Source organism: Nilaparvata lugens, chromosome 1 (assembly GCF_014356525.2).
Source record: "Nilaparvata lugens isolate BPH chromosome 1, ASM1435652v1, whole genome shotgun sequence".
Lineage (NCBI taxonomy): Eukaryota > Metazoa > Arthropoda > Insecta > Hemiptera > Delphacidae > Nilaparvata > Nilaparvata lugens.
Genome location: NC_052504.1, coordinates 60,109,102 through 60,124,040, shown reverse-complemented (window position 1 = coordinate 60,124,040; position 14,939 = coordinate 60,109,102). Strand labels below are relative to the sequence as shown.

Here is a 14,939-nt window from a genome sequence, read left to right as displayed (position 1 = left end):
TATTGGATACTTGCGAATGAGTTTCCTGGAGACTCCACATGCTCGTCATAGACACCTGAGTATCCTGTAACTTTACTAAAGTGAAGTTAGGATTTGAAGTGAATATAAACGAGAATAGGCCTACGTTCAAATTTGTTGGATAATTCCTCATTATGAACATTAAGAGAAGTTTGATGAGAATAAGCCTATAATTTCTAAAAATATATTTCTTTAGGGCTACTTGATTTGTTAGTTGTAAAATAATACCATAGTACCCTTTTAAAAACTTGAAAATGGATACTGGTTGATTTTTTATTTTGTTCTTTCTTATTAAAAAGGGTACTATTATATTATTTTACAACTAAGCCTATAATTATAAAATTTAATATAAATAGAGTTGAAAGGACCGAATACTGGTAGGCCTATTCGCGATTGGAGTAGTAGGATTTGAGTGGCGCTAGTGTGAGCAATGCCTTAAGTAAACTGAATTTCAGAATATTGAAGATGTATGAACATAATGTATAGGTTGTACACTTCCTAGTACATACCATCATCAGCTTCAACCATCATCACCAACTACATTGTCCTCACATTGATATTTCGCACAATGTCATAAGTTCATGATATTATGTTCTATGAGAATCACCCGTTAGATGCACTTAATTTCAGTATTTCCGAGTGGAGAGGCGCGCGCTTAAGGACACCTCAAGGATCAAAATTTCAAACACTTATAACTTTTGATACACTGTTCAAATTCCATCGTACTACACTTCATTCTTCTCGTCTCGTCAAGGCGGTCCAAATTCATGCATCATGAGTCAAATTTGGTCGAAAAATGGAAAATTTATTGTTGAGTGTGCTTAATCCCATATTCCAATATACAAAAAATGGCCTATTTCTATATTCAAAGCTGCATGTATTGTGAAATATTTCTGATAAAATTTCCAAATCAAGTGAGAATGTGAAAATTGCCCCCCTCTACCCACTCCAATAAATAATACTTTCGATTCCAATACAATTCGAAAGTTACAAAAGATTTTAAAAATAGCGATTTCAGTTTTTACATTTTTTCGTGATTTTAGTGTTGATCAACAGTTTCTAAAACGAGTCTGATTCATTATAGAAACTCACGATTGATTCCAAATTGTAGATAAATTCATCCTCTACGAGCTCAGTTGCCTAAAATCCATCTTGAATCACATTTCCTTATCATAGAACTGCCAAAACCGTTAATATGAGAAAAATATCTTCAATTTCCGGATTTTTTTCAACAATCAAAACTCACTTTACGAACATATTATTTCATGAATCATTTACAGCAGATGAAAGAGAAAACTCTATTGTACATTTCAAGATCAAGTAATGATTTTTATAATAAGGGGTTACCGAGATACACAGCTTTAAATATAGAAATTGGCCATTTTTTGGGTATTGAAATATTGAAAAGCACACTCGACAATAAATTTTCCATTATTCGACCAAATTTAACTCATGATGCATGAATTTGGACCGCCTTGACGAGACGAGAAGAATGAAGTGTAGTACGATGGAATCTGAGTAATGTATCAAAAGTTATAAGTGTTTGAAATTTTAATCCTTGAGGTGTCCTTAAGCGCGCCTCTCCACTAGGAAATACTGAAATTAAGTGCATCTAACGGGTGATTCTTACAGAACATAATATCATGAACTTATGACATTGTGCGAAATATCAATGTGAGGACAATGTAGTTGGTGATGATGGTTGAAGCTGAAAATTAGGTGTTTTTCACAATACAAGGAGCATTGTTGTCAGGTGTACCTGGAAATCTTTATAAGATAGAGAGCTCTACCTGATCCCTGATTGTAGAGCACAAAAATACGCCCAGAGGGATTTTGAATTATACATCTAAATGGTAACAATCGGAAGATATTGTTGATCATAAACTAAAATTCATCAGAATTGATTTTTCTTCAAATTTCACTCATTTTTGAAAAGTCATAACTCAGTACTCATTGGAGATAGAGAGTTCCGAATGATCTCATTTTATTCAGAATTGTATAATCTAGAAAAAGGCGAGAGCAAACTTTTCTGTCCGATTACGAGATTTGGCAGAAATAGCTGAGAACTGGAAAATGAGCCGAAAATACGAGGTTTTTGGGCCAACCTGTATCTAGCACAAGGAAATTTTGCATGAAGAAATTGGTTCTGGACTTCTCTTATGTACCCAAATAATATATTAAAATATCAGAACTACAATATAAATTGCATGCACTAATGTATATAGTGACTGGACTATTACTAGCATCTTCACTAATAATTTTCAACTTCAAATGTACAAACTGTACTAGAAAAGTTCCATTCATAGAAATCTTATTCAAGTGATGAGATAGAAAAATCACTTTGTTGAACAATAATATTTGAATTTCCATGTCATATTTTTTGAAAAAATAACGAGTAAAAAGAACTTTCGTCTCTTAAATTGATAATAGTTAATTACTACAACTTCAGTTGTATTATAGAATATTTATTAATTTTTACACATTCAAAAAAATGCACAAATCGGGAGAGGAAAATCAAGGATATCTTTTTATTTCTCTCCCAAATATAGATATAATTGAAAGGCCGAAATATAACATAAATATATTTTAGGTTACTAATTCAATGATACTTGAAATGAATAATAATTGAAAGAATAGGACGTTGATGTTGTCAATACCACTTGAAATGGAGAGATACCAGAGAAATTATGGAGAAATACCACAACATCTCGAATACCAAACAATCAAATTATCAACCAATAATAATTCTAAAATAAACCTATAATTATAGACATTGAAATAAATCAAATTGAAAGGACCGAATACTGGAGTCGTACGATTAACAATTCTAATAATGACTGTATTCAGTATTTTTAAACAGGATGAAAGCAAAATTATTCATCTTTTATAAGTCAAATTACAAAGCACCCTGATAATAATTAGTCTAGAATACTCCATTATTGTAGAATAATTATGATTTCAAATGTAGATGATTTCAGACGACGTAATGCTTTGTTTGTAAACCTCATATGAACTGATTTTCATCCTCTGAAATCTCACTCGAATAAAGCCACTGGCTTACTGGCTTGATTTCCCCAAGGCTTGCAGCGTTCCCCCTACCGAGAATTTACCGTAGAAATTGGTTCAGACATAATTTCACGTGAATTCTACTTTGCTCAGCTTACAGCACCGCAACAGATAGGTTTATCCAAAACAATTTGGAAATAATTTGAATTTACTGTATACAATAGGCCTACATAGCAGAAAAATGTCAAAGTTCACAAATTTTTATTTGTTGAGTAGGATGCCGCGCTACCTATCGGATTTAGTTTGAACTACGATACCGCACAGCACTACAGTAGCTTTCTCATGATATCAACCAACAGTGTTACGTTACCGTTCTTTTGTATGACAATTTCAATCTTAGTGCGGATTGCACAAAATCCGGTTGAATTCTAATCGTGATCAGGAGAAACAATCTGAAAATACTATATAAAAAACCTTCTCTGATTGGTTCTCGTGAAATTAATCAAGTTTAAAATTTAACCGGCTTTTGTGCAAACGGGCCCCTGAGAATGCAAGAGTACTTCAAACATTTTCAAAAATTAATCATGAAAATTTCACTTGAAATATTACATATTAAAAATTATACTCCAAATATAACCAATAATCGATTGAAGCGTGGGAAGTGCATTGATAAAATTTAGAAAGCATACTGTCCTAATTTACAAAACATGAATTATACTTTTCACTAAGACCAAGAGCCATTATAGAGTTTAAAAATGTAATTCCATGGTCAGTATTAAAATAGTTTCAATATTCACTTGATTTCTGCCTTGAATAAAACTGAAAACAACAAAAAAAGGAAAAAGAACGTAGATAAAAAGGATAAAATGGAAGAGTTAGAAAATTTTGTATTTATACTGAATGCATATTATAACCATGAGTCTCCAAAAAATATTGTTTACAAATTATAATATTTGGGAGTAAAATAAAAAAATAAAATAACAATTTACAAATAAAAAGGAGTAGAATAACAAATTCAAAGGTTAGAAAACTAAAATCAAAATAAAAGAGAATAACTAGGTACCTTTTATCAACACTGTGTGCTTTTAACTGTATTCTCAGTCTCATATTTAAAAATGACCATGAGCCGCGATAATGAGTAATTATCACTAAGTTGATTACAACTTCCCTAATAAACTGGACTTTGAGGTAAAAATATTGCTTTTTGTCACAACTAATTCAACATTTGAGTTTGAAAGGCGAAAGAATGTAGGCAATGGATTATTTTATTCTAAGAGTAAATTTTCTAATTCCAAACCCGATTGGCTATGTCAGTTCATGTTAGCTGGCCATAGAAAAGTATAGCAAGAAATATGAAAATTGAATTTAGGCCTAATGAGAGAAACCATAGCTCTACTGTAAACCCGATAACCCATATAATATTCTAGTTTATTATATTTTCAATTAATAATAAATAACAACATTAATATAGGTCCAATTATGTGAAAGTAGGTCACAGCGAAATTAGCACAGTATGATTTCTCAATTACCACAACTGAGTATTGCTTATCTTAGTACCAGGACTGCACGAACAGCAGTTTGATAACAAAAATCTTACAATTGCATCAAAAAGCGTTTTTATAAAATAAAAATTGATTCGTGCTTTTAACAACACAATATGATGAACACATTCTCCAGAACCTTTGAGGATTTAAAGGATTAGGATTGGTTAGGACTTTCCTACTTTTATAGGCATTAGTTTTAATTCAGCAAATAGTACTTCTGTTTTACCAGGGTAATGTATTTAATCAAGTAATTTATCAATTTATGTGAAATTGAATGATATTTTTTGGTTCTGGATTTATTGAATGTGATTTGATTTTATTAGTTGTATAAAATTGGATCTGAATGACAAAATACATCAGGAAACTTGGGCGTGAAAAATCAAATATCATAATATAAACGTTGATAAGGAGATGATTATGGTCATAATCATAAATGGTAATACAACTTATCCTACTACAATGTTTGTTGATCTACCTGTTTGTTTGAATTGTAAGTAGGCCTGCGCATAATTGGTCGAGCTATTCAACTACGAATATAAACGATTATAAAGTTCTCAAGCGCAGAATAGGTCATCGATAGAAGGATATTACTATCAAAGGTGTAAGGTTGAATGTAACGGAGTTGAAGCAAAAGAGAAGGCAGCAGAATAACCTTACCGAATATGGCAATCGGTTTGAGATCCAGCCGGCAAGACCCCAGGAGGCAATACAAACGGAGCAAGTCGATCAACCTAATCACAAGTTCTTCTCAAGTCTAACATCGAAACACTCACCTGAAACACAATAAAATATTTATATTATTAGCTATCAAATATTAAAAGAAGAAGATATGAAACGAAATTTAGTTGAATGCAAGAAGAAATCAGCGAAAATGAAATGATAACAAATAATTACTATTGAATACTAAGTTGGAGGAATGTAATAACTTGGAAATCGTAAAAATGGAGAAAATAAATTATATATGAATGTGTTAATTTATTTTCATTATTCAAATTTTTCTCACATTACATAATATATAGGTAGTTTTTTTTCAAATTTAAGTAATCATTATACATATTATCTTATATCTATCATACATGAAGTAAGAATCTATTATTTGATTTCCCTATGATAATTTTGTGGCTGCCCTGTGAAGCTAATTTTAGCTTATATTGGGGCATACTAATAATATTTATAACAATAAGATAAAATACGAGCCCAGCTATATGAATCCTACCAAATATGATAATAGACAAGCAATCAAATAGATGAATAAATGTATTAAAAATTCAGAGATTGAAGTGGAAAACCATCAAATTGTCACTATTGTTGAACAAATTATAATTATACTGTATGTGGCTTAGTAACTCTATTTACACAAGAGACTCATGATGATCAAGTCACTTCCCAGGCGACTTTTGAATAAAAATGAACGATGACAGATAACTGATAATAATTTGTAAAAGCTATAAGGCCTCTGATTTCACAGGAGCTCACCAGTAAGAGATTGGGAGGTCTGAGAAAAAGGAATACAAAATCAGATCTGAGAAAGAAGAAAAAAATAGATTGGCAAAAAATTGATCAGGTCGATTGACAAATTGAAATACTAGCATAAATAAAAGGTCGAAAAATCAAGGAACTAGACTATAATCGTGTTAATGATAGGAAACATTAATTTTAGAAGCACTTTTATGAAAATTTGCATAATACAGCAGTACTTCAAATAAAGACTTAGACCTATCCCTATTGAATTATCTTTACAATTTAATAAAACTTTGTAAATACTGTAATTTGTTTGAAAACTCGCAACAGCATCTTATTCTAATCTAATATTGTCTGCAGAGTTATTACATTCTATACCATCTATGTTGAATGTGCATGATAACAATTTCGTACTAAAAATCTCAGAACAATGAAATTTCTACGATTTTATCATACACAGTATTTCCGAGTTCTAGCAAAATAGTTTAGAAATAGTTCGACTCGCTAAAACAACCTATGAGATCATAGTGTTGGAATATTTTTTCAATATCAAAAAATATCTCGTAGGAGTAACACCTTGGTCTTTTGCCAGTTTCAGTGGCTGGGAACTGTGTCAAGAAGTTGATTTTTTTCTAGATCAAAACAGACACCAGACACTATCTACGAGTATAGATTCTAGAAAGTTCCTCACAAACAAACATTTACTCAAACTTTTATTCACTCAACAATTAGTTTTTATAGTATACTTCAAGGTTGTAGATTCTAATAATCGATTATTCACAATGCTATTAGGTAATGATTGTGAATAAAATAGTCAAGATTTAAAAAGTTATGAAAGAGAAAACCATAAAACTGAATGGGAATCTAATAGCATCATTCTCTTCAAGATCTATCTCCAACATTTCAATATGACAGTTTTGACGAGTAGTAAAATTTTCATCCTTATTCAATTATCTCAAAAAGTGATACCAAGAAATGTGTAATGATAATACACAACAAAGAAGAAAATAAAGAGATTCCTTTATCCTTTAAATAATCCCCCCGAGAATATATATTAATTTGATCAACGATTCTGACGGACTATGTAAAATATTAGTTAAATTACATGGTTGTAATAGATACATATACAAGATAGAAATTAGATATAAGATACATTATTCTAGACAGGAGTTTCATAGATAAGATTCCATTTTACAAACAATAATAATGAATTGAATTGCACATCAATTGATGATTTCATAAAAGTGTGTATTTAGAATTGAAATCTATTCCACTTTGTACAAGAGTATATACATTATATCCACTTTTTTGGTAAGGGCTACTCGTATTTATGTAAAAATTTCAAAAAAATCAAAGTAGAGCTACCCTATTTTCAACTCCATTTTATTTATTTTTCATACTCTTCAGTATATACAGTATACATACAGAGTGAGGCACTCTAGCAATCTATCTACAAAAACCTACTTAAATTTCAACATCAAATTAATGTTTAACATCAAAGTTTGTTCAATTTCCACTGGTCAATATTTCCCTTGTCCAGCTCGTCGTGAATTACAATTTCCTCTGCAGAAGTCACGATTGCGGGTTGCTGTGCTGGCAAAATTGCATTCTCTATTGTCTCAGCACCAATATTTGCTTTTTCAATTCTCCAACTGTCGTTTAAATCTCAACTGTTTCTATTGAACTACCAGTAGAAGATTGGAGTCTGACAGTAAGTTCACTATGCTTCCTATCACATTCAGCAAGGTCAGTCTATTAGTACAGTAACAACGTTCAGGTACCTTAATTTAGGTTAAGTGAATATTGTCATAAGATTAATTAGTGTTTAAACCTTTTCGAAGGCCCCTACAATTTCTATACTAAGATGTGCATGGTTAATGGAAAATTTGACGATCTGCTTATTCATGTTAAGAGATGAATGGACCTAGTTTTAGGTCAGTCCTGAACCATAGGAATGTGGAACATACTTCTACCAGTTTAAAGATTATGAACAGTATATCTCATCAATATTATTACTATCATATAAATTATTCTCGTATTATATTTCAAATCATGATTATTTTACTAGTAGGCCTAGGCTATTTCAAATTGACAAGTCAGCCACACTCCAATTCATTCATATTTCCAGGGTATACAGTATTACATTTTTTATAATATGCATTTGAAAAATGTAACAACATTTTTTAATCTTGCTAGTTTTTAAGAACTCCAAAATGAGTATTGTAACAAACATAAAGATGTAAATAATATTTCAATAGAATTCTCATGATTTGATTATTGTCTATGCCACTGCTAGACAAATTTCCTTTATATGTTTCATTTAACATAATTTCATCACTTTTTGTGTAGTTCAGAAGTTTATATTGTGGTAATTGTTCATATTAAATAAAAATACTAAGAAATTATCAAAAACCACAGATTTTATTGGAAGTTAGAAATACCTGTATCGGTTGTTACACCAATCTCTGATAAACCAGCATTGTTAATCTCTGAGTTTATCAGAGATTGACAATGGTGTAACAACCGAAACCGGTCTTTCTAACTTTCAATAAAATCTGTGTTTTTGACAATTTCTTAGTCTTATTATTTGATAGTTTTATCAGTAAATGTGGAATTGTTCTGTTCAGGACGATGATTAATGCGTAAGAACAAAGATAGCTCTTGTTCCTCACTAGACATGCATCGGAAACAGTTATGTGTGTTGCAGTGGGGAAAGCAAGACTAGGCTGCGTGAAGCTGAAGTCACGGCAAGTGCTGATCTCTAATAGCGGCGCAGTGCGAAAGTAGTGTATAATTCCAGTCAGATTCACTTTAAACTGTCAGCATTGGTTGAATGGGAAGCATTGATGCTATTAATAAGGATTGCTGTCAGTTTCTAGTAAATCTCAAGATTCACTTAGAGTCATTCCTTCTTCACCATCTTTGTTATTGAAATGAGGAGAGGAGCCGCGCGAAGCATCACCTTGAAATCCGTGCCAAAGAATTGGCAATTGAAGCTTCTATGTATACGCATCACTAGCAGTTGGCCCGCCTCACATAATAATCAACTAAAATCACGGTTAAGGCCACCAGCATGTAATATAGGTGTGATTCGAAATCATCTGTACTTGCACTTTGTACTTGGAATATTTTGATTCTGAATTTGATAAGTATTCATGCTGCAGAGTTGATGCTTTCAAATAAGTTCCTCAGTAATTTTATTCAATCAACAAGTTATCAACTTATTTGAACTGTTGTTCATTAATCCAATGTTTCAATGTTGTTCTAATTAAATCAATATTAAACTTATATCATAGTAATACATAGATTTGGGCAATAATATTTTGAAATAGCAGTTACATACTTTTTGAAAACAATTATATTGTATTGTAAAAATATGTATTTGTAATTTTTGGCAATAAATTCAATTCAATTCAAAAAAAAAATTCAATTCAAAATTATTTCTTTAGTACCTTCTCTGTTTCCATTTTGATGATTGGAGAGAGAAAATTGTAATAAAATTGATCACGTACAAAAAATTACATAATATGTTTTATGTTTTTCAAACCAGAAACCAAAAAATGGCGTCTGGTTTTGTCTATATACTTCTGTAGAAATTGTAATAAGTTGTCCATTCTTCTCTGAAGTAGGCTATTGCACGCGGTAACGCTTTAATTTAATTCGTTATTATCTCACTCAGGGCTTCAAGTGTACGATGGGCTTCAGGGCTACGTGTTCCATTGTTGTTTTCGAAATTGAGTGTTTGTCTGATACCAGTAATCGGTATTTTGACGATTAGTAAGAGTATTACTTTGTGATATTCCAAGATGAAATTTTCCATAAATACAGTAATATAGGGACTACTACATGATGATGTATACAACCTTTAAAGCTATATACACTAGAATACATGGTGTTTATAAATGACGGCATAAGATGGATTCTACATAACTTGGATTAATCATCAATCTCATGACATCACTCATTCCATAGTGAGTCATAAAGAGAAATACGATGTATGCTATAAGCATATTCGAAATTATATAGGGCCTATGCTATATCGGCACCTAGGTGAAGCCGTTTTATCTCTTCAGTACTTCCTGCTACAAAAAACTTTATACATGAGGATCTGATCAACATGAATGCTCCATGCAGGAATACAAACAATAAGAGCTAGGACTCGTTGAAAGTTTTCAATTTATCAGGATCAAAATAATGCAATATCATTGTCAGCTTCCTTTTTAGATAGAGATATTTCTTTCTCTCAACAAGTTAATTTTCACTCACAAGCAAAGAAAAATGCGTTAAATCTATTGAATTCATGGAATTTGAATTTTGCGGTTGAATATCAAATTGTGTTAAGGTATGTGAATTTTTAAAGACATTTTTAATAACATTCTTAACTCGAAGACATAACGCTCCAGGGTGGGAGTGAGAGAGCATCAACATTCTGGCTAGTGGGAAAAAATTCAATAATTAAAATAAAATTAGAACTTTAGCTTTAGTTTAGAAACACAGCGAATGAAAATAATTGAATGGCATGGAATCTGGAATGATCGGAGAAGTCAATAAGATCACATTCGAAATTATCGGATGCAATCATGCATCTCAAGTAATTAAACTTATATTACTCAATTAATTATTGTTTATGCAGTCAAGAATAATTTTCCACTATTCAGTTTCAAGACATGATTGGCTCATTAATGACTTTATTGTAGTTTAGACACTGTGTTACATTTGTAAATATTTGAAAAACAATTTTATTGGCAGATTGAGATATGCATTTCACTCCTGAGGAGGAGCTTCATCAGCCTGCAGGCCAAGTGTTTTTTCAAATATTTACAAATGTAACACAGTGCGTAAACTACAACAAAGTTATTATATAGTATTTCGTCATGGAAAGCAACATCAACTTATGGTAATGACTAGCCGTCAGGCTCGCTTCGCTTGTCATATCCGTCTAGCCAGGGGGCTCCGCCCCCTGAACCCCCGACTTTATCGTCCAGAAATGAGATCAGCGGGCTAGCTTCGCTCGCCTGCATTTTTCATTTGAGCATGCTTCATTCCATCAGAAAGTCAAAGTACTTGCTCGATTCAATCACCGATTAATTTCAATTATTTAGTGCAGGGTGGAAAACTTCGTTAGGATATTATGAGAATTATTGTACTCCAGTCTAGCCTAATTTTAAGCGTATCTTTGGCGTTATTTCAAATTTCTAGCACAACATTATTATACCCCAGCTGAGCTTCTGTAGTAAATTTGAAAATTTTCTGTTCATTTGTTCTCGATAAAGCTGAGAAAGCACACAAAAAAAATGCTGGAAAAACGCAGATTTGGGCGTATCTTTGGCGTTATTTCAAATTCCTTCTAACACAACATTATTACACCCTAACTGAGCTTCTGTACTAAATTTGAACAATTTCTGTTCATTAGTCCTCGATAAATCTGAGAAAAAACAAAACCGCTGGAAAAACACTAATTTTGGGCGTATCTTTGACGTTATTGCAAATTAATTCCTTCTAACACAACATTATTACACCCTAGGGAGCTTCTGTACCGTACTAAATTTAAACATTTTCTGTTCATATGTTCTCGATAAAGCTGAGAAAACGCTGGAAAAACGCATATTTTGGACGTATCTTTGACCTTATTGCAAATTCCTTCTAACACAACATTATTACAACCTACCCCTAGCTGAGCTTCTGTACTAAATTTGAACATTTTCTGTTCATTTGTTCTCAATAAAGCTGAGAAAACGCTGGAAAAACGCATATTTTGGGCGTATGTTTGGAAATTTTTCCAAATCCGTTCTTAAAAAAAGTGCCTCTAAAGGGCCAACTGATCATACCTACCAAATTTGAACGTTTTTGGTCCGGTAGATTTTTAGTTCTGCCAGTGAGTGAGTGAGTCAGTCAGTGAGTGCCATTTCGCTCTTATTATATAGATAGATTTCATCAATATGCGAATTTCTCAATTACTAAGTTAATTGGAAGGAAAATTCTATTTAAATCACATAAAATAATTTTCTCTATTCAGTCAGTAATACATTTATTTTAATTACAGAAAAAACATGAAGGTTTCATTCATCACTAACGCAAATACCTTTTGTTTCATTCAACGAGCTTGGCGTCTTGTGTTGAAAATAGCATTGGGTATATGAGAAGGAATGCGCGAGGACTGTCAAAATAAATCAAGTTTATATTTAGCGGATTAGAGACCAAAATACAATGGCATAGAAATTTGAAAAAGAGGTTGCGAGGCCATACTTTTTCTATGAAATGACCAGCGTAGTTCACTAAATATAACATTATGTAAAAACTTGTGCTAAATTTGTATCAAAAGTGAATGGAGTTTCTTCAGGATTCAAAAATACAGTAATTTACAGTAACTGTTCTTTTGGAGAACAAACTGTTTGTAAATAGGTCTAAATCAACTGATGTGAAATAACAATTCAATAATAATTATTAGGCCTATAAAAATCTGGTGCGGTGCACTCAAACAACTTTCCTTGCCGTTATGAAAATTGATCCCCTGACGCTAGTCGCCCTTGTTCACGCGCTTCCCAAGTCTACTATTTAAAGATCTGAGCCAGCTGGTGACAGGACAAAACGCTGGAGACACACGAGGTCTGCTATCTCTTTATAGTGAATAATTTAATAGAATCAACAGTTGCAAACAGTTTGAATAATCACATTTTCTCGAATTTTGAGCTTATTTTCAATTTTAGGTAGTAATCATTTATGTTGTATCTAAAATTCAAAATTTATTTTCAGTAAATAAATTGAAAATTAAGATTAGCCTACTCTTACTTTTTCCAATATTATTAAGGACAAAGAAATAATACAAGTATGCTAGCTTAGGTCATGCCAGTGTCATGATTACAATATTAATGGTAACACAGTACTGTAATCAACCATGTAAACAATACTAAATAATGATTTATAAGACCACCAATCAGACAAATATATGAAGCGGTTTTAATAAAATGCAATTTTCAAAGAAAATGTAGTTTTTCTGTTGCTTACGATCATAAGAAAATGATAACCGCCTTCCAAACCTCAGAAGTACTCAACGCTATTTTCAATATTTTAATAGAGTTAAATGTAGTATCAAAACATATTTAACTACAAATAGCTAAACTTTGTGTAGCTAGTTCTAATATTATTGTTGTAAGAGGCTAGATAGTCTTCCCTTGTTTAGAGTTTAGAAGCTTAAAAATGCATACACGAGATGTTCCGTTCGATTCAATATTTTGTTTATAGCCTACATAAATTCAATGATTAAAACTTGAAAAATCAACTACTTATTCAAATAGACATTTTACTATTGAATTAAGTTTTAAGCAAGTTAAGCTAACCTAAATGTTATAATTGTATGGGTTACAACTTATCTTGGGCCAAAATTGAAATAAATATTCCGTAGCTTACATAATTATGTACTGTATCAAAAACTGAATTGAATTTTTTAATGTTTGATAGAATATACTTATGATTTCAATCTATAGCCTACTGTAATAAAAAACGAAAACTATTTGCATATAGTAGGCTAGGCAATAACAAAATTATAGCATGAGCATGGCTTCTAGAAAGTTGAATTAAATCGCTTGCATTTGATTTTGCATTTAAAAATATAATCAATCACGAGACTTGTAAAATAACAAAAAACTCGTATTATATTTCATCAATTTAGCAAGTTAGCTTACCTGGTCAATAAAATAGCCTCCAAAATGAATGACAGTTGTGCATGTAGTGATGTAGTTAATGTTAATGACAGGAATTTGTATAAAAAAATTACAATATAAAACCTATTATGAAAGTAGTTTGACTTATACAATTTCACTTCATCTGAGCACCAATAAAAAGAAAAATATAGCACTTGAGTACGGAAAATATGAAACTAAACCGGCAGAAGCACTTGAGAGAAAACACAGGAGATGACTCACTCACGCTGTCAGGTCAGAAGTCACATCACATCCTCACTTCTGAATGTAGGCTTGCCAACGTAATTCAATCCACTTCTACAGCTGACGAGATGGCATTACGTCTGCTACAAGTGCTACATTTAAAGCGGGAAATTTTGAAGTTTAAAGTGCCCATTAATAAATTTTTCTGAAGGCTTAGCTTAGTCCAGTCAAGGAAAGGTTATAGAGAGAAAAGTTTGGAAGACAATTTTTGACCCTGCGTCCCTGCAGTTCTGTTTATGGTATAATTATAGTATAGAGGTGAACATATCAAATAAGACACCATTTTTTGCATATAATCATAGAGAAACAATAGCGTAACTTATGCTGTCGTTTCTATATGATATAACTTAACTCGAAAGCTATGTACGGTACCTATTTTAGTATCTATAGTATCTTACGGACATAACTTGTTCTATAAGAAATTAAAGCTCACATAATTTTCTACTAAAATATTTATTTTACAACTTCTTGTGTATCTCTAGTATATACTCTAGTTTGAGATTAGATTGAGTCACAAGGAGTTACAGTTGTGCAAGAGAGTAGAAATAGTCATGAAATCCCAAAATGTGACTAGCTGTTGGGCAAGCTGTGACAAATCTTTAAATGCTTAATAAAAAGCAAATAAATACAGAATAGCTGAATACAGAATTATGCTGAATAGGATTGATTTGACTGTTGACTCCGTGTTGGATAATGTCAGGATACGGTACGTTCTTAGCGAACTTATCCTACGTCAATCGTGACTGGGTCGGGCTCGAACATAATGGCCGACTACTTCTGTGCACTGAACTCTATACTAACTGGAATGGACTAGCAACCTAAAGAAAAAGATGCAGCTGGTAAAGATAGGCAACCCGCATTGCTGTGGGATTCGTCATTTTGTAACACATAACACTCATATCCGATTCTAGTCAGTGTTTAGTATTTTTAAATCAGAATATTAGAAGTCTTAGACAGAACTTTGATT

General features: G+C 31.9%; 1 protein-coding gene across 4 annotated transcripts in view; it reads right to left on the bottom strand.

The window, feature by feature from the left end:
- Nucleotides 1-14,013, bottom strand: part of LOC111056873 (adenylyl cyclase-associated protein 1) — a 63,357-nt gene extending 49,344 nt beyond the window's left edge. For 2 of the 4 annotated variants that reach the window (XM_039438398.1, XM_039438406.1), the window contains exons 1-2: nucleotides 13,712-13,984; nucleotides 5,226-5,341 (exon numbers count right to left, since the gene is read on the bottom strand). The gene's annotated coding sequence lies outside the window, so the exon portion shown is untranslated. Of the gene's footprint in view, nucleotides 1-5,225; nucleotides 5,342-13,711 lie in introns of all 4 variants that reach the window. The other 2 variants (XM_022344283.2, XM_039438392.1) reach the window with 2 other exon arrangements.
- Between the last annotated feature and the right edge of the window lie 926 nt (nucleotides 14,014-14,939).